Source organism: Microtus oregoni, unplaced genomic scaffold (genome assembly GCF_018167655.1).
Source record: "Microtus oregoni isolate MIOR12 unplaced genomic scaffold, Mior012 000004F_ref0000308, whole genome shotgun sequence".
NCBI classification, from domain to species: domain Eukaryota; kingdom Metazoa; phylum Chordata; class Mammalia; order Rodentia; family Cricetidae; genus Microtus; species Microtus oregoni.
Genome location: NW_024543063.1, coordinates 23,528,529 through 23,547,760, shown reverse-complemented (window position 1 = coordinate 23,547,760; position 19,232 = coordinate 23,528,529). Strand labels below are relative to the sequence as shown.

At 42.2% G+C, this 19,232-nt stretch overlaps 1 protein-coding gene across 3 annotated transcripts in view; it reads left to right on the top strand.

Moving 5' to 3' along the window:
- Pid1 (phosphotyrosine interaction domain containing 1) overlaps positions 1-19,232 on the top strand; it is a 228,138-nt gene that overhangs the window by 52,759 nt on the left and 156,147 nt on the right. The window contains exon 1 of one of the 3 annotated variants that reach the window (XM_041650609.1): positions 7,587-7,628. The exons of the other annotated variants lie outside the window; for them this stretch is intronic. The gene's annotated coding sequence lies outside the window, so the exon portion shown is untranslated. Of the gene's footprint in view, positions 1-7,586; positions 7,629-19,232 lie in introns of those variants that run through there. 3 annotated transcript variants of the gene reach the window in all.

The window sequence follows — 19,232 nt, the reverse complement described above, 5'->3', positions numbered from 1 at the left end:
AGAATAAAATAAAAGTCAAGATGGTTGCACAGTAAATCATAGCAAATAACCCCCTGGTGAAAACATTGATGGTTTAAATCTGAATGGCTTCCTTATTGGATTTTCCAATTACTGTTTTATTTATTTGGTTTTAATTTCATGCCAAAGGGAATACAAACCTATAACAACACCTCATTAATTTGCACTAATAGGGAAACAGAGTGCTGACTGGTACGAGAGCACGCTATTTAAATGCACACAGTGCTAATACATCTGCGGCCTTAGAGAACACCCGTGCCAATGGGATGGAGCCCACTGAACTTTGAAGTTTCTTCTTGTTTTCCCAGCTGGGCTCTGACCGCTACCACCTCCTGGTATTGGACTCTCACCACCAACTGTTCCTTGGCACTGCCTTTCAACTGTACTGCTTACTGGTTTACTGGAGAGCAGGGCCTGTTGATGTTCTGGCGGCCAACCTGTGTGGAGTTGGGGCCAACTTTTAGCTCTCTGTGATTTGTCCTTCTGTGAGGATGGAAATCAGTGTTTGTGAGTCAAGGGGTCCCCAAGGGTTCCTAGGCCTTAGACTCTCTCCTGGTTAATTGCTACTTCTATACAAGCTACCCAGTCCTTCCTGTTCCTCACTTTCTCTGTATAAAATGGTTTATTGGCATCACAGAGTTTAATGACAGTTGTGTATAATTGCTGAGCACTGCATATACCCCACACGTTTATTAGTATTGTCCTCCATCAGATGCTTATTAGTTATGTCTAGCCATCTTCCTGTACTCTAGCCACCTGTCTGCTTGTCTGTCTATCTATCTATCTATCTATCTATCTATCTATCTATCTATCTAATCTATCATCTATCTATCTACCTAACCATCCATATATCCATATATATATATAGCATCTATGTATTCATCTATACACCTACCTATCTATTGACCTAAGTATCTACTATGTATCTGTCTACTCGTCTGTCTGTCATCTATCATCACTCTCTCCTCTTTCTCTATTCACATGTGTTTGCACTGATGTCAGATCTTTTAGGGTATCCCTCATAGAGCAAACAGTGTAGTTAAGGGCTTTGAGGAGAGGAAGACAGGCTTAAAAAATGGGCTGGTCTCAGGGGGCTGGGAGGTGCGTGAGGAGAAGGGGCGGTGCTCTTGCATGAGAACAGGGACTGTGATCACACGTCCTTGCAGTGCTATGGTGAACAGGCTGTCTTTAAAATTTGATGTTATTATGTGTGGGGGTATATGGACAGGACTGCAGAAGTCTGGGGAGTCAGATCCCATGGACCTGGAGTATATGCAATTGTGGGCTTCTGCATACCTGTGGGTGTTGGGAATTGAGCTCTGGGCCTCTGCAGTAAGAACTCTTAACAGCTTATCCATCTTTGTCACCCCTGATGAACAGATTTTCTGATGGCGAACGGAAGTTATTGCAAAAATCTGAAGAAGTGAAGTAAAAGGAACAAGTTAGTCTGTGCCGAGCTTGGTGATAATTCTCAAGAGTTGGGTGTCTCAATTTTTGTGCTGCTTTTGGAGGTCCTGTTTTTTTTTTTTTTTTAAGGCAAGGCATTCTGGCTTCTCTCAAAAACTGCCAACTGTATACCTCTTTGAGAGGGGACTTGTGCTTTCATTGGCTTCCTCCCTATTTCCAGATGGGGCTCTCTATTCCCCAACCTCCTCCCTCTAATTCTGTAACTCCGGGGAGATTGACAAATCTCATTCACTTCAGAGCCAGGGCCAAGGAATGGATTATTTTGAGTGCATTTACTTGATGCTGTTCCCTCTCCAGCAAGGCACTATCATTAATTAGACAAAAACAAACACAGCAAATCCTCACCAGCTGAGCTTGATGTTTTCAAAGACTCATAGATCTCATCTGCATAAAATAAATTAAATTTAGAGCCTACCTAGTGCATACATTTATTCTGCTGGGTCTTTCCTCCTTCCACATTACTGTCTGCATCGCGTCCCAAAGAGTTGTCCCCCAGCTCTGATGGGTCTGGAGTGCCTTGCAGGTCCTGGAAGAAGTGAGTTCCATCCTCACTTGGCTGTGTCACCCAAGAGGCTGATAGGAAGTAAGGGGCACTTGTGGCCAGCCTTTCTCACAGCATGGAATAGAGAGTCCAGGACTATATAATGCAACGGGGTGATTTTAGCTTCCTCGGGGCTAGAGATTGAACCCAGGCCCCTTTGAATGCTAAATTGCTAAACAAGCAGTCTCCCATTGGATCCCATCCCCAGCCTCTCTAATATATGTGTTCAAAAGCTGAATCTAGGTTAGTGCAGCAGTTCACACCTGTAATCTCAGCATGTAGGAGGCTGAGATAGGAGGATTGCTATGAGTTTGAGACTAGCCTGGGGTAATACTTCTGACTAGAGTTATCCCAAGATATTTTATGTTATTTGTGGCTATTGTAAAGTGTGGTGTTTTCTTTTTCAGCCCATTTATCATCTGTATATGGTGGGGCTACTGAATTTTTTTAATTAATCTTATATGCTGCTACATTACTGAAGGTGTTTATCAGTTGTAGAAGTTCCTTGGTAGAACTTTTGGGGTCACTTATGTAAACTATCATCAGCAAATGATGAAAGTTTGACTTCTGCTTTTCCGATTTGTATCCCCTTGATCTCATTTGTTGTTTTGTTTCTCTAGCTAGGACCTCAAGAACTATATTGAATAGATATGGAGAGAGTAGACAACCTTTTCTTGTTCCTGATTTCAGTGGAATCTCTGGGAGTTTCTCTCCATTTAGTTTGATGTTGGCTGTTGGCTTGCTGTATATTGCCTTTATTATGTTTAGGTATGTTCCTTGTATCCCTGCCCTCTCCAAGACCTTTAAAGGGGTGTTGAATTTTATTGAAGGCTTTTTCATCATCTAATGAAATGATCATGTGGGTTTTTTTCTTCCAGTTTGTTTATATGGTGGATTACATTGACACATTTTTGTATGTTAAACCATTCCTGTATCACTGGGATGAGGCCTACTTGATCATCGTGGAAGATTTTTCTGATGTGTCCTTGTATTCAGTTTATCAGTATTTTATTGAATATTTTTCATTTATGTTTATGAGGGATAATGGTCTGTAATTCTCTTTCTTAGTTATATCTTTGTATGGTTTGGGTATGAGGGTAACTGTAGCCTTGTGAAAAGGGTTTGGCCATGTTCCTTCTGTTTCTATTGTTTGGAACAATTTGAGGAGTAATGGTATTTGTTCTTTGAAAATCTGGTTGAATTATGTGCTGACATCTTGAAATTTGTAGGCAAATGGATGGAACTAGAAAAAAAACCATACTGAGTGATGTAACCCAGGCCCAGAAAGACAAATATTACATGTACTCACTCATAAGTGTCTTTTAGACATAAAGCAAAGGATAACCAGCTTATAGTCCACAACCCCAGAGAACCTAGATGACAAAGAAGACTTTAAAGGAGAAATACATATATCTGCCTAGGAAGATGGAAAAGACAAGATCTCCTGGGTAAACTGGGAGTGTAAAGGGCAACTGGGAAGGAGAGAGGGGAGGAAAAAAGGGGAGTGGGAAATGTATAGCTCAATTGAAAACAATAAATTATAAAAAAGAAAAACATTAATAAAAATAATTTATATTGGTTTTAAAGCTACTTCTGAATAGCCTATGAGATTATATATATATATAAAGTATATACATATATATAGTGTGTGTACATATACATATGGATACATATATATTATTTATAAAAAGCAAGATTCTTGAGAGATCTGTATATTCCACTTATGTTATACACTAATAGAAAGTTTTGTTTAAAAAAATGGTTTTGTGCATTTAAAAAAAATCTTCCTTCCTTTAAAATATTTTCGTTTTGAAGGAGAACTCGAAGGTTCCCCTTTTAAAAGAAAATGAAAGGGATAATGACAGCAAAAGCACCACTTGTGGCTTTGAGTTTTCTGCTTCTCCTTCCCTGCAACAGTTCTGTCATCTGGAAAACATGGCATGCCGGGTTCTGTGAGGACACCGTTTAAGGCATCCCAGCAGCAGAGGCCTCAGTGGATGAAGCTTTCGTCTCACAGGCCCGACACCCTGAGTTTGGGTGCCCAGAACCCTTGTGAAACCCCGATGCAGTAGTGCCAGTGTCCTACTGAGAGAAGGGGGCTGAAACTGAGACTCACAAGAGGCTGTGGCCTGACTAGCCTGGCTTATGCAGCAGTGAGGGGATCTTTGCTGTGGGAATACGTTCCACCAATAGCTTTGGGGTACCGGCCTTAGGGCTTGGCTTCTGTGTGCAGAGGTAATGTCTTCTATGGGAGAGACGGGCCTCTCTCTGCTGGTCTGGATGGAGTGCAGTGTCTATTCACAGGCCTGATCCCACTACTAATTAGCACTGGAGTTTTGATCTGCTCCGTTTCAGACCTGGATTATTTACTTTGTGCCTCATGGCTTCATTACATCATCGTATTGCCCATCCTGTTTGGACAATTATTACCTCATCTCCTGGCGTCTCTGCCTCCGAGTGCTGGGATTAAAGGCGTGAGCCCAAGAATCAAGCAATCTTATTAGCTGTGTATGAATTTCATTTATCATTCGTCAGTTCTCCTGATGACTTGAACCCAGGCAGGTTCACCCCTCCTTAGGCAATCTGGTATTCCCCGGCTCTGGGAGGTCACCATATTGATGCCGAACTTAGTGAGGACACTCGATCCGCATATTGCACTACAGCCCAGAACTCTTGTCCCAGCCTCCAGAGTGGCTCCAAGCTCCACCAAGCTCTGCCCAAGTTGGAAGTGAAACAGGTCAAAACCGCAGTGCTGATCAGTAGTCGGATCAGTCGTGAGATCGCGCCTGTGAATAGACATTGCACTGCCGCATAGGCAACAAAGCGAGACCTTGTCTCTTCCTTAGAAGAGATTACCTCTGCACACAGAAGCTGTGCCCTAAGGCCTGCACCCCAAAATAGACCCTGTCTTAAACAAGTCAAGAAGACAGTAACCAATACCCAAGGTTGTCCTCTGACCTCCTTCTATGTGCTTCAACATGGACATGCAATTACACGCACACTTGTGCATCACACACATGTACACTCACAGATGCACACGATATCAGTAACAGTGAGAAATACAGTTTTATTAATTTTATGAGAATTTGACACTTTGAGGATTGTCTGTACATTTTTTTTGAAGATTGAAATCTAAGGATTTAATCCACTGAGTCTTGAATTCATTGCTTCTATACCACTTTGCTTTTGTTTGTGTGATGGTGTGTGTGTGTATGTATGAAGGTGTGTGATGGTGTGTGTATGTGTGTGTGAAGGTGTGTAATTGATGGTGTGTGCTATGGTCTGTGTGATGGTGTGTGTATGTGTGAAGGTGTGTGTATGTGTGAAGGTATGTGATGGGGTGTGTATGTGAAGGTGTGTAATGGTGTGTGTGTTGTGTATTTGGGGTATGTACACATGGGTGTGGATGCACATGCCTTTGTGTACCATATAGAGCGGGAGGAGGACATTGACTGTCCAGCTCTATCACTTTCTACCTTATTTATTTGAGACATGGTCTTTTAATGAATCCGGAGCCAGGCTGGTGGCCATAAACCCAATGATCTTAGTGTCCTCAGTGCACACCCCCCCCTACACAGACTGAGGTTAAAGACATGTGGCTATGCATTGCTTTTTACATGGGATGTTGGGATCCAAGTTATGGTCCTCATGTTTATGTGGCAAGTGCTTTGACACATTTAGCCATACCTTTAGCTTCTCCATCAATTTTTCCGTCTCCCCTCTGTTACCTGCGGTCATCTGGATGCTGGCTACTATGGTGTAGTATATGAACTTTTTGTTGCCTGCTATCTCTGCTGCCCCCTCACACCATCATTTTGGGAGGCAAAGACGCAGAAACTCAGTGCCCAGCCATGTGGCTAACGATGTGGTGCCAGGTACAGCCATTGACTGACAGTGTTTACTTGGTCCCAAGGACAAACCTTGGACAAGTGTCTGTTCCTTCCATGTGTCCACCAGTAACACCACTGCTACGCCTGTTGAGAGACCCTCCTGGCAGGGGTCATATCTACCACCAACCATTGTTAAAAGCTACCTTTCTGGTTTGTTTTGCTGTGGCTTAGGAGCCTGTGATGAGAGCCACAAGGCAGGCTTCCAAGACTACACCTTTCTTACACCCATGTGCCCAGCTGAATGAGTTGGCTCACTGAGGAAGCTGCCCTCTTCCATGGGAAGAATGTTGTCTTCTTCCTGGTGGTCAGGGATTTCCAAGCTGGGTCCAGTTGAGACAGTTCAGGTGCCCCACATGTGCTTTGATGGTGAAAGGCTTTTGCATTAAAAACATAACAGGGTACTGTTAGACATGGCCGACCTTGTCAGCGATTGAATTTTAGCACGTTGGTAAATGGCCAGTACACCAATGGAGACCTATGTGTGTGCTTACATTTATTTTCTCTGGCTTCACAATGCAATTCTGCTGCCATGTCTGTGCACACATTTGGGTTTATGATATAAAGTGTGCCCTATCAGTGCTTAGCCCTGCAGAGTAAGGCTCTGAATTCAAGCCTGGTAACACACCCACTAAAAGTGCCTGTGAGACCCAGGCTTTGCTGAAGGTCATAAGTTATTTTCATGCTATAGCCGGGTGGTGCCTGCTTATAATCCCAGAACTGGGTAGTTGGAGGTAGGGAGATCATAAGTTCAAGGACAGGTTGAACTATATAATGATCTCAAGGGCTACACGACTATGTAGTCAAACTCTTCTCAAAAAGAAGTGAACAGCAACAAAACCCAAAACAAAAAACTAAAGCCCTCTATGCTCTACTATAGCTAATAGAATAAGCATTTAAAACCTTTTTTAAAAGAATTATGCTATGTACCACTGAAAGACAAATGACACAGTAGGGAAGATACCCTGCAAAATGTTTGACAAGCTAACAGTCTATTGTATTAATACACAATTTCACAGCCACTGCAGAAAAGACAAGCAAGGCCCTAATAAATAGTCACAGAGAGAAAGTATAAGTTTGCAATAAACATGCTGAAAGATGGTTTGCTTCGTTTGACTTAAAAACTATGGTCTAGTTACCTTTAAATCTGCCAAAAACTAGAAGCTCATGAACAGAGAGCTCCAGTCTAAGAACTGTCTCGATCATATTGGCCTGTGGGCATGTCTGCTTGATTATGAATTGATGGAGGAGAGCAAGCCCACTGTGGGTCACTACTCCCTAGGCAAGTGAACCCGAGCATTCAACAAGCTTGCCCATCACGGCTTTGGTGTGAAGCAAACTCCATGGTCACAGAAATACATGTGGAATAACAAGCAGGCAGCATGGATGTATTTGTTTCTCTGCTGTGGACTGTGGATACTATATGACTCTCTTCTTGAGTTCCTGCCTTGACTTCCTTAAAATGATGGCGAATAACTGGAATTGAAAACAAAATAAACCTCTTTCTTCCTTGAGTCACTTTTGGTTAGAGTGTTTGTCATAGTAACAGAAATGAAACAAGAACACACTTTAAAACAGAACAATAGTGAAACTCTTGCCTCTCTCATCCCGCCACCACCCAACTCATAAAGCCCCAGGATTCCATATGGTTACTAGACCTTCCTAGCTTTTAGATCAGTGCTGGGGACTCAATTGCTGGTCCTTGAACTTGTGAGGTAAGTGCTTCATCCACCAAGCCATTTCCCCAGCCTTGCCTCCTTTTTCACCATGACCATGTAGATATTTAAGTAATAAGGAGAGTTTAAAATTGTCAATATAATTGTGGCATTTGATAATTAATTTACTGGCATGATTTTTCTTTATTTTGGATTGGCAGTGCTTGACTTAAAGTAAACAACAGATTGCACAACATATATTAAGTTTTTAACTGACTAAGCTCATGTTTGTCTGGACCTAGTCAGTCATATATATTTGCTGTGTGGAGGACAGACTGGCACGGTGAGGTAATGTTCACTCTGGAGAGAGACAGGAGTGTGTGGTGTGTGGACGTTTGGAGAAGGAGCTGCCGCTAGAATAGACTATGTTACTGAGAAGCTGACTGGGAGACGAACTGTTAGCAGATTGTCATTCTTGCAAAGGCCCCGGGCTGACTCAACACTTCCTCTGCCATTCTGGGCTCTGTGTTTTGCCTCTGTATTTGGCTCCGATGCTCTGAATTTAATTTCCCTAATTGAAAAAAGCCAGGGCTTAAATCGGATGGCTGGTACAGACAGATGTATTCCTTGAGAGAAATGTCACTCAGAATGACCAAAAACCGTGTTGAAGGTGAATGAGGCTATGTCTGTGTGGTGGATCAGGCACAGAAGGAAGGTTTAGGGGTGCCCCAGTATGTTGGGCCCGTGATCCGCTCAGTCTCTTTCCATAATTCTCAGACACAGGAAGTTTGCCTTTCATCTGTGAAGTATAAGGATTCAATGGGGGTTCGCTTACTTGCCTACTGTTTCCAGGTTAGTAAGTCATGGAGTCTACATCAGAATTAACCTACCCCCTAACTCAGGTCTTTTCTCTCTTCCTTTGGTCCCGGTGTTCATTTTGTGATATCTAATGAACAATTGAGTGTCTCTATTCCTGTCTTCTGGCATCCTTGCTCTTTGTTGCTGGCTACAAAGGGCATCATATTTGAGCAACAAGTTTCAAGAAAGAGTTCAGGAGCTCTGTGTCCAGGGGTGGGGTTGGGTGAGTGTGGGTTTTGTGGTAAAGGAGGGATGATGCACAGGAGAGCGCTTGGGGAGAAATCCTGCCTTCTGATCCTATTTCCCACTTGTCTTGCTGTGCTTTGTGGCAATGACAAACTCAGTGTCCTCATGTTTTAGACGGAATAGTAGTATCTCATTGGTTACGTGGTGAGTAAGTGGTGAGACTGGTGAATTGCTCAGCACGGGTTTCCGCCTGCTTACCTCTTCCCCGCTCTGTGGTGCTGACATCCAGAAGGCAACCACAATCCCAGGTCCAGTTCTGATGACAAAGCCTTAGAGGACCCTGGGGGTGGGAAGGGAGCTTCAGTCTGTCTCTGTGGCTTATTCCTAGTGGCAACCTCACATAGCTATTGCTGTGTGAAAACAGCAATGTAAGACAGAACATCAGAGAAAGCCCCTGTTCAAACTTGGACCCACTTTTTATCCCAGAGTACAGCACAGAAAGCCACCTTGGACTCTGTTCTCTCAGTGAAATTCTTACAGATTTTACTCTTTCTACTGCACAAGTTTCTGGGATACTTTTATTTTGATAGACAGGAAGAAAGAAATCTCACAATGTATGACTACTATAACCTCTGTCTGTGATGGAATACTGCTTCATCTTCAGGTGAACTTCAAAAGTTGTACTTTGAAAGGGAATTATAAATTTATCTTGAAGGAACATTTAGACCCTTAACCTAAGGGCAGGGAGGCAATTCTGTCTCAAACACAGCTCAGGAACACAGCATTATAGGATAAAAAGAAACCAATTAGACTTTTCTTCATTTTCTGCCCTCTGCCCCCAAAAGCCCAAATTCCAAGGAAAAGAGACCATAATAACGACTCAGCTTAAAAAACAATCTTGGTGGGTCTGGGTTTGTTACATATTAAACCAGTTTAGTGCATTCTTTATTTGTGAAATCGTAAAATTAAAATTGATTCCAGAAGAGTGACTTTGAGATCCATTAACATTCTTATTCATTAGAGAAGCCTGCAGGATTGTGTCCAACTTCGAATTCAGAAAGAAACTCATCAATCAGAAGATATAATTTACTTGAAAAATTTAGTAATCAAAGTTCACTAAAGGAATGGAGATGCAGTTAGGTGGTAGATATAGTTTAGATACAGTTAGGTGCCCACCCACCATGCACACACACACACACACACACACACACACGGCTGCATTATGATTCTTTTTGCTTGAAAAGTTGCTGTTTTGATAAATTATGTAGATCACCATCAAGGTGGGTCTAGAAGCAGGTGAGATATCTGTCACTCAAATGGTTCCACAAAGCCCAGGACTCATAATTTAATGCAGAAGATATGGATGGAGAGTTACCCACTGCATAGAAAAATACTCTGGCGTTCTCAGTAGTCCTCATTGTCCGTTATGTTCAGAGAGTCCGGTTTTGTCCCAGGCTTTTCCAGACCCAGGCCAGCTGGTCTTGGTGAGTTCCCAGTAGAACATCCCCAATGTCTCAGTGTGTGGGTGCACCCCTCATGGTCCTGAGTTCCTTGCTCGTGCTCTCTCTCCTTCTGCTCCTGATTTGGACCTTGAGAATTCAATCCTGTGCTCCAATGTGGGTCTCTGTCTCTGTCTCCTTTCATCGCTTGCTGAAGGTTAATATTCAGGAGGATGCCTATATGTTTCACGTACTGGCTTTGTGGGAGCCTAGGCAGTTTGGATGCTCAACTTACTAGACCTGGATGGAGGTGGGGGGTTCCCTGGACTTCCCACAGGACAGGGAACCCTGATTGCTTTTTGGGCTGAGGGGGGGGGACTTAATTAGGGGAGGGGGAGGGAAATGGGAGGCGGTGGCTGGGAAGAGACAGAAATCTTTAATAAATAAATAAATTTAAAATTAAAATAAAAAAAAAGAAAAATACTCTGGCTTTGGGACAGAGACTCATGGATTTCTCAAGAGCTTTTGACACCATTTCTAGGCCTAGGACAATTTATGTTCACACAGGTAATAGACATGATCAACTGTATGCCGAATATTACTTATATACACCGTTTAAGAAAATCATGGATCTATAAGTAACTATTTTTCATATATCACAGACAACTGAAGATTTAGCATTTGCAAAGATTGCCAGTGTCTCTGGCACAGTGTCCACAAATGGGCACTGGTAGAAGATTGGCAGTAGGTGACACAGGACCCTCATATCTCAGCAGCTTGCTTGAAACAAACATTCCCATCATTTTTAGCATCTCTTTGCTACTCAGCTTTCTGATTTGTGGGTGACTTCTTTTTCTATCAAGTCAGCTTCCCATATCTATTCACACATTTCTTTGTACACTGTCTTTTCTGTGATCATTTTATTCTGCTCCAATCTCTGCCTCACACTCTTAGGAGAGTATAATACACAAGCACGATAAATATTTTTTTCATTATGAGACCATTTTATTTGAAAAGGGATTTTAGAAAATACTGGTTAATGTGATTTTTCAGCAATGGCTGTCTATAGCCACAGAAAGCTTGATTAAATTTTAATTAAAGTAGACTTAATTAAATCCTATTGGGTGAAGCAAATGGAACAAGTGATTAACCCTCCTTAACTGTTTCCACCAATCCTCTGCCAGTCTTTAGGTGTCTCTCCTGGAGGGGACTTCTGTTGGTAGCAGATACCCACGTTGGTCTGGAGGATGGATATGTTCCCTGATTCCCAAATCCACTGGGGGCCTCTGCATCTCATTTGAAACATGGGATTCAATCATTTCCTCAACAAAATATTGCCACCTAAAGAACAAAAAAATTAAAAATCTGCATTATTTGAATTTTGTATTTACTCGTGTAGCAAAAGATATTGAACAAAGTTTCTTGAAGTCACCTCCCTCCTCCCTGCTTACTTCTTCTAGTTTAGGATGACTCTCTAATATCTGTTTCCAAAGTCTCACCCACTTTTCTAAGTTCAAATAATTCCTTGTTAATACAAAGCATTTTTAGAGGACATTTGAAATAGAAAAAAAAAGGTAAGAATTGAAAATTTAGGGTGCATGTCAATATAATCTATAGTCACCATTTCAGGGGAGCTATCTTGGGATGTTGATGAATAGTTATGTAAGGTGGTTTACAGAATGCTCCTTTCTTTTCTCCTGTAGTGATCTTTTTCTGGTAGCTTTTTACCAATCTGTTCATGGGAACCTTTATGAATGTTCTAGATGATTGTTACTTCTACTGCTAAGTAATCAGCAAATAAAACGTCAACATAATTGAGCAGGCATGGGTATCTACTCCCGGTCAGTATTAAAGGTACATTTCTCGATCCTCCTGGTTCTTAGACTCATGGCCCACAGATGTTATGGTGTAAATTAACGGCAGACAGAATTTATAATAAAATATTCAGCTTTAATAAGGAGAGGACTTACAAAACCGAGGTTCCCGCAGAGAACAGGAAAACAGAAGGGGAGGCAGGGAGCACACCCGCAATATTTATAGGTAAATAATATCCTCAAGGGATCCAGCCCTTCAAGCAAGGTGATTGGCTGGGCTTCCCCTACACACAGAATCAACTAAGCAGGGCTCATAGGGACTCACAGAGACTGAAGCAGAAGTTATGGAGAAGTGTGGGACAATGGTCTGTACACTGTTACTTGTATTTTAATAAAATGCTGATTGGCCAGTAGCCAGGCAGGAAGTAGAGGCAAGGCAACCAGGAAGGAAGTAGAAGTGAGGTGATGAGAACAGGAGAATTCTGGGAAGAGGAAAGCTCAGTCGGCAGTCATTACCCAGACCAAGAGGAAGCAAGATGAGAATGCCTCGCTGATGAGAGGTACCAAGCCATGTAGTTAACACAGACAAGAATATTGGGTTAATGTAGGATATAAAAATTAGTTAATAAGAAGCCTGAGCTAATAGGCCAACCAGTTTATAATTAATGTAGGCCTCTGTGTGTTTCTTTGGGACTTAAACCTGTGGGACTTGGTGGGACAGAAACCCCTGTCAACTATGGAGCCTTGCTAGTATACATTATGGTTGTTTAACTTGGGGTTTTTGTGGGACTCCTAACAGTGAGAATGGGGAGCATCTCTGACCTTTTTGTTTGCTCCTGGGACCCTTTTCTTCCTACTGAGTTGCCTCATCTAGCCTTTATATAAGGGTTTGTGCCTAGTCTTCCTGCACCTTATTATACTGTATTCAGTTGATATCCCTGGGATGCCTACCTTTATCTGAAGGTAAATGGAGGAGCAGTAGGTCTAGGGAAGAAAGGAAGTTTATGTGGGGAAACTGGGAGGAGTGGAGGCTGCCTTGAAATGCATTGTACAAGAGAAGAATAAATGAACTTAAAAGAAGATATAGTCTCAGATGAAAAGGTATCTGACAGTCAGGTGCCAAGGAATACCACAAAGTCACACCACATGACAAACCACACACCAGAGATTTATTGGGAAGGAAAATCCAGGAGGGTGGCTGCCTCTGCGTGGGTAAGAAGCAGCAGAACTGAGCAGAACACAGGACTGTTTATATAGGGTTTTTTGAGGGGGCAGAAATTTCCAGAATAGCCAAGGATTATATGACCTGATCATGGGGCAGCCTCGGAGATTGGTAGGGTTTTTTCTCCTATAGGGTGGGATCTGCCACTCTTCCGCCTGGAGGAGCTAGGAATGTCAGTTAGGACTACTAGGGAAGTCTGGGCAGCAGGGCCTGACTAGTGGAGCTCCTCAGGTGGTGGTCTGGCTGCTCCTGTGCCTCACGGAGTCCAGCCAGGCCTCAGGGAGTCCCTGCTGTTAGCCAGAGTAGTCTAGTAGCTTGGCGGCCAGAAGACACCAGGGGCCGGAATTGCAAGGAGTCTGTGAACATGGCAGGGCCCTCCTGCTGCTCAAGGTGGTGTGAATAGCCAACATGAGTAGCCTTCTCCTTTCAATGGTTGGCAGCTCAAAGAAGCGGAAAGATTCTGTTTCAAAACCCCAGGCTATTGACTCTAGAAAATGCATTAAGCAGGCCAGTCTAGGTTTTGGTGGTTAGTAGTCTCTAAAATATAACATAGAATATAACATTTCAAGTTCTTTAGATGTTGATTTTTTAAGAACCATCCAAAGCCGGATTCCTGGATAGGCAGTGACTCTCTCCTGTGTGGTGATTGGGTGATCCAGGCTTCCTCTTCATGGCAGTGCCACCACCCCAGTGGTCTCATGTGTGAACCTAGACATGAGCAGAAAGACATCATGAAGAGGAGGTACTGCTGCTTGCTATTCCTTTAACATTTTGAAGTGTCTGCTCCTAATAGGCATTCCTTTCTTTGTTGTTCTTTTGACACGAGGTCTCATGTATCCCAGACTGGCCTCAAACTTTGTAGCTGAGGCTAGCCTTGAACTTTTAATTCTTTCATTTTCACCTTCCAAGTGCTGGGATTAAAAGTATGAGTTATGTATCATAAATAAGCATGTGTTATAAGCAGGCATATTGCAAGTGCCATGCACTGCCTGTGATTTTTATGCTTGAGTTAGTTAGTGGAGAATTCAGTCTCATTCGTTCATAGTTGACTTCCGATGGTGGGGAAATGTAATCCAGCTTCATGCCCAGGAAGGGGGACAATGGATTTTGGGGATCAGCTAGCATCCCACCCATAGACACTGTCTAGGACTGGGTACACACTGGCTGGCCAGCAGGCCACACTTGCCGTACCATGCATTTCATTTGGTCAGCATAGTGCTCATAGAATTTTATTGTTAATGTCAGCAAGCACCTTAAAGACCAGAGATTTCACATCCTATGTCATTTTATCAGCTGTGGCCTTTGACTCTTGGGAGAGTGACAGCTTTGATTCCATATTCTTGCTTGCCTCTATTGTCTATAATTGAGTAGACAGGCATGGGTTCTTTCATCATGCCTAGGAACCATCCTTCTACCTCATCTTTACCTCTAACTTCTAGGTACCAATTATCATTTACCAAATAGTCCTGCTCACACCAGATCTTGTCCTCACACCTTTATCACTGTGTGCTGAAAGACAGAGTGTGGTTCATGGCCCATCGCTACCTGCTTCTTCTTCTCTTATCCCCGCTTACGATATCACTCTTACTCTGTGGATTTCCGTGCAGCTGGATGACTGACTCCTGATGTCCTCCTCCTTCTCTGGTTACTTTTCCTCTGAATTCCCTCTCTCAGTTTTTCTCCTATATATTCGCTCTGCCTTCTAGTCTTGCCTATCCTTTCTCCTGCCTAACTATTGGCCATTTAGATCTTTCTTAGACCATTAGGTGTTCTAGACAGGCAAAGTATCACAGCTTCACAGAGTTAAACAAGTGCAACATAAACAAAGGTAACACACCTTAACATAATCTCAACAGAAGCGGAGGAGAGGGAGAGAGAGATAATCCCTATCCCTGGAAGTGGAACTTACAATATATGCCTAGAGTTGTTGGCAGTATGTCTAACTGAGGGGAGTCTCCATGACTTCATCCCTCAGCTCGTGTATGAGAGCAGAGAGGACAGTTATCACAGTTTGCTGTTTATCAAATACATTGTCACAGTCCCTTTAGGACAGCTAGGCATCGCACTAGCCACAGGCACCATTCCTTGAGATGCATTGGAGGCTTTAAAGCTGAGTGTGATGTTTTTAAACCCTTCCTAGGGGAAGCAAAACTCAACAGAAGAAGAGGCTTCAGTGTCATGCTTCAAGAGACCCAAAAAATGATCTATCAAGCCACTCTCACAACATGGTTCTTTCCATGTTGTCTTTGGAAATGTGGTCTTGGGAAGGCAGCATCCACCTGACCTGAGAGCTTACTAGACATTCAGGGTATCACATGCCTCCTATAATCTACTGACCCAGAATGTGTTTCAGCAGAGTCCCCTAGTGATTTTTGTGTGGGTGAAGTTGGAGCACCACTGTCACTGTCTTCCCCATCCACTGTTGGAATCCTGATAGTTTCTGGAGTGGTAAAAAGGCTCAGGGTCATGTTTCTGTAAACAGGAATGGATGCAGTGCTTGCTCTCTAGCTGAGCACAGACCTGGGACTCTGGTTAGCAGACAGGCTGGAGGTAGCACTGGTGAGACGTATCCATCAAATGGAGTCTTTCGAGTTGGTTGCTAAGCTACCAATAGCAGTTTCACTTAGGATGTCAGGGTTAAAGAACTCAAAAGGAATTTACTTTGCCTAAATCATAAACACACAGTAGAATATTCCTTATAGATGGAATCTTATCCAACACTTTTTTAACCATGAAGAAATTTATCTTTCAAAATCTCTGAGGTGTATGTGGTGATTTATAAACTGGATCTAAAAATTTAAAGGAACAGAGTCTTCTTAACTCAAATAAGTTGGTATGCCTGGCTATATCACTCACAGACCTTCCTAACAACTGTGATGTGGACTATAATGAATGTTGAAATATAACAAATATGTTAGCAATTGGCTTTTGTAGTTGCTAGCATCCTGGATCATTTTTGTTTGTTTGTTTACATGGAATATTTCCCCCCAAAGGCATGACTTTCTGATTTGCTATTAGAAAGACTCTCAAGAGTCCAGCCCGGAAATAAATTCAAACAACAAAAAAATTCAGCTTGGCAAATGGTTTTATATGTATTTAAATTTTGTTGTTGTTGTTGTTCTTATTATGGAAAGTCTGTATTTCCCCCAAAACACACAGGATCTGTTTCGGCATCAGCCAGCAAATGAGACTGTAATTGGTGTGTAAGCCGTTCATTCTCCAAGTTTTCTCACGGGGCATAATTTGTCTCTTATTTGTCAGGGATGGGTTCTGCAAGACAACACTCCTATTCATGATGGGCACAGCAAATGCACTAAAACATTATCATAGCTGGGATTAATGGTCCACTATGGATTTATGTCAAGAATGTTAATGATTTGTTTATGAATAAGTGGGCCTGTCGCATGGTGAAACAGTAGCCTGCAGAACTGCTGAATGGACAGGATTCTCGCAGGAAATAAATCCTCTTGCCAGCCCCTTTGACTCTCTAAAGTAGCTACTGTGTGGGCTCTGAAAGGTGGCATTTACCTCACCAAGTCCTGTGCTCGCTGCTGCTGCTCTCCAAACTCGAAATTTTATTCATTTAGAATGGAGAAGCTAATCTTTGCAAGACTGAATATGATTCTGTTTTTTAAAATTTAAGCTTGTGAAAAAATAATTAAATTAATCTCTCATTAAGTAAAACTTCCTCCCCCCCACCTCAGAATTTTCTGAAGTATGAATACGCAGTAGGTTTTAACTGTTAGGAGCAAGTTAGTTATTGCAAAATGGAGTCTTGCAAATGAGAAATATATTGACCAGGATTATGTAATGATTAATACATAATATACACATGTAGATTTAAAAACTCTAGTTTGTGTGATTCTGTATGTACGTGACATTCTGTATGAATGTCTAGGGTGAGGTTTACTGATGTGTATTTTAGCTACTTTTTTTAAACATTTACCTCTTAAGGAATGCTGCATATGAAAAAGACTTTCACAGAGAGAACTAACCTGGACTCATAGGAGTTCGCAGACACTGATCAACAGCTAAGGAACCTGCATGGGACTGACCTATGCTTGCTCTACTTGTGGGACTCCTAGCAGTGGGATCAGGGACTGTCCTTGATGCTGTGGAGGCTTTGGAGAACCTATTCCTCATACTGGGTTGCCTTACCAAATCTTAATATGAAGGGAGAAATTTAGTCCTCCCTTAACTTGATAGGCCATACTTTGTTGACACCCATGGGATGCCTGCCCCTTTATGAACAGAAACATAGGAAATGTGGATTTGGGGTGTAGAGGGGGTGGGGGAGTAAATGGGAGGACATGAGGGAGGGAAACTGCAGTTGGAATGTAAAATAAATGAATAAATTTAATAAATAAAAGTTAATAACTTTTTTAATAATTGAAAAAAGAAAAAGGTTTTCAGTTAAGAAGAAAATTAAAGTAAAATGCTATTCTCTTTATTTAAAAAGATTAACTTTTCTCTTCTCTTTGGAATGAAATTAGTGTGTGTTTGGCTGGGACTGCATCTCAGTAGTCTGTCATATGCTTCTCTTGCAACTATGAGTTTGAACCGAGAGCCATGTAAAATGTGCCGTGGACAGTGACTCATGGTTGTAATGTTAGCACTGGGGAAGTGGAGACAAGAGACCCGAGCCTCATGGACCAGTCTGTCTAGCCTAAGTGGCGAGCTCCAGGCCAATGAGAGACCCTGCTTCAAGGAGGGTCCTGACAATGACACCTTCCGCATGGTCACTCACACATGTGCATTCACCCCCAAGACCCATTTTTTTTTTAAAAATTAATGTAAGTTAAGTTTTTGTTGAAAGTAATTGAAAAGCTCTTTAAACCTCAAAGTCATTTTGAATAACTATCTACCATGTGATCTTAGAAGGTACACACTGACTGACTTGGAGGATCATAACATCCAGGCTCCTCTATGTGCAGAAGCAATGCATACTGTCTGCTCAACAACTACCTGCATAGCCAGGGACCATGCTGATCCCATTCCCTTGGTCCTTAGAGCAGACTCATGGACATAAAACCACTGCGAGGAGACTCAGATAGGTAGTGATAGTTCCCACTGTACCCACTGTCTGCTGTGCAAGAAACAGCAGGCCAAAGCCTGTATCGTTCCGCCCCTTACATCCTTCTCCTCTTGATTGCATTGTGGTTCCTAGGCAGGTAGATGGGCTGTTGAATGAGCTTTAAAAAATCGTGGGCTCAGATAAGGAGTATAGAATTCTTCAACAGGGTATGGACATCTTACATCAGACCATAGCTTCTTGGGTTTCATCCAGTTCTTCAGAGAGCCTATGTGAGATGTAAGCAAGAACTCTACAGTTAGCAACAATGCTCATTTTTATCATGTGCCAGAGTACCAACCCTAGGCACTTGTCTAATCATGCAAGGCTTGGTTATCACATACTATTTTTCTATTAACATTATTATCATTGCGTCTTTTTGTAAAGTAAATATGGTGCTAAAGTTAAGGGACTCAAATTCCCAAGGGACCATTAAATAACTGTCACACCCTTGCTCACCCTTAACTGCCACCCTGGCAATAAATGGCAGGTGTATGTGTGGACTTGACCTCCTCTGATCATTCTCGAGCTCATCAGTTTAGCAGGGAGAGCTTTCCTAAGGTTAAGACAGGAATTTGTTAAATTTTATTTTCATACTATAATTAATAGTTTCCAATACTGTTCATTGCATTAGTTTCTATTGTTCTAACAGATCTGGATATTAGACTATTGCAATAATATCCAAGTATTAATTATTTTGTTATTTATTATTATTTTTGGTTTTGAATAGAGTAAATTACATCTGAAGGGTGTTTTAAGCATCTACCATGTACAGGGCATTCGTGTGTGAACCTTGAGGAAGGGAAGAGGCATAAACCCCAGGATGGATGCTACAAGGACTGAGAATGTCCATCTACATTTTGTTCATGATGAGGATTCAGTGCCGACGGAGTTTCTTCATTTCCCATTGTGTTTTTCCAGCTCTTGAATGTTGATGCAGGAGACACCACGTGGTAATGAGATGCCACTAGACAAGTGGAATCCTAACAGTCTAGAATATTAGCTATGGAGCAGAAATGTATATGCATTTGTACTATTTGTTTCCCATCTGTTTCTATATCTTGGCTGTAGGAA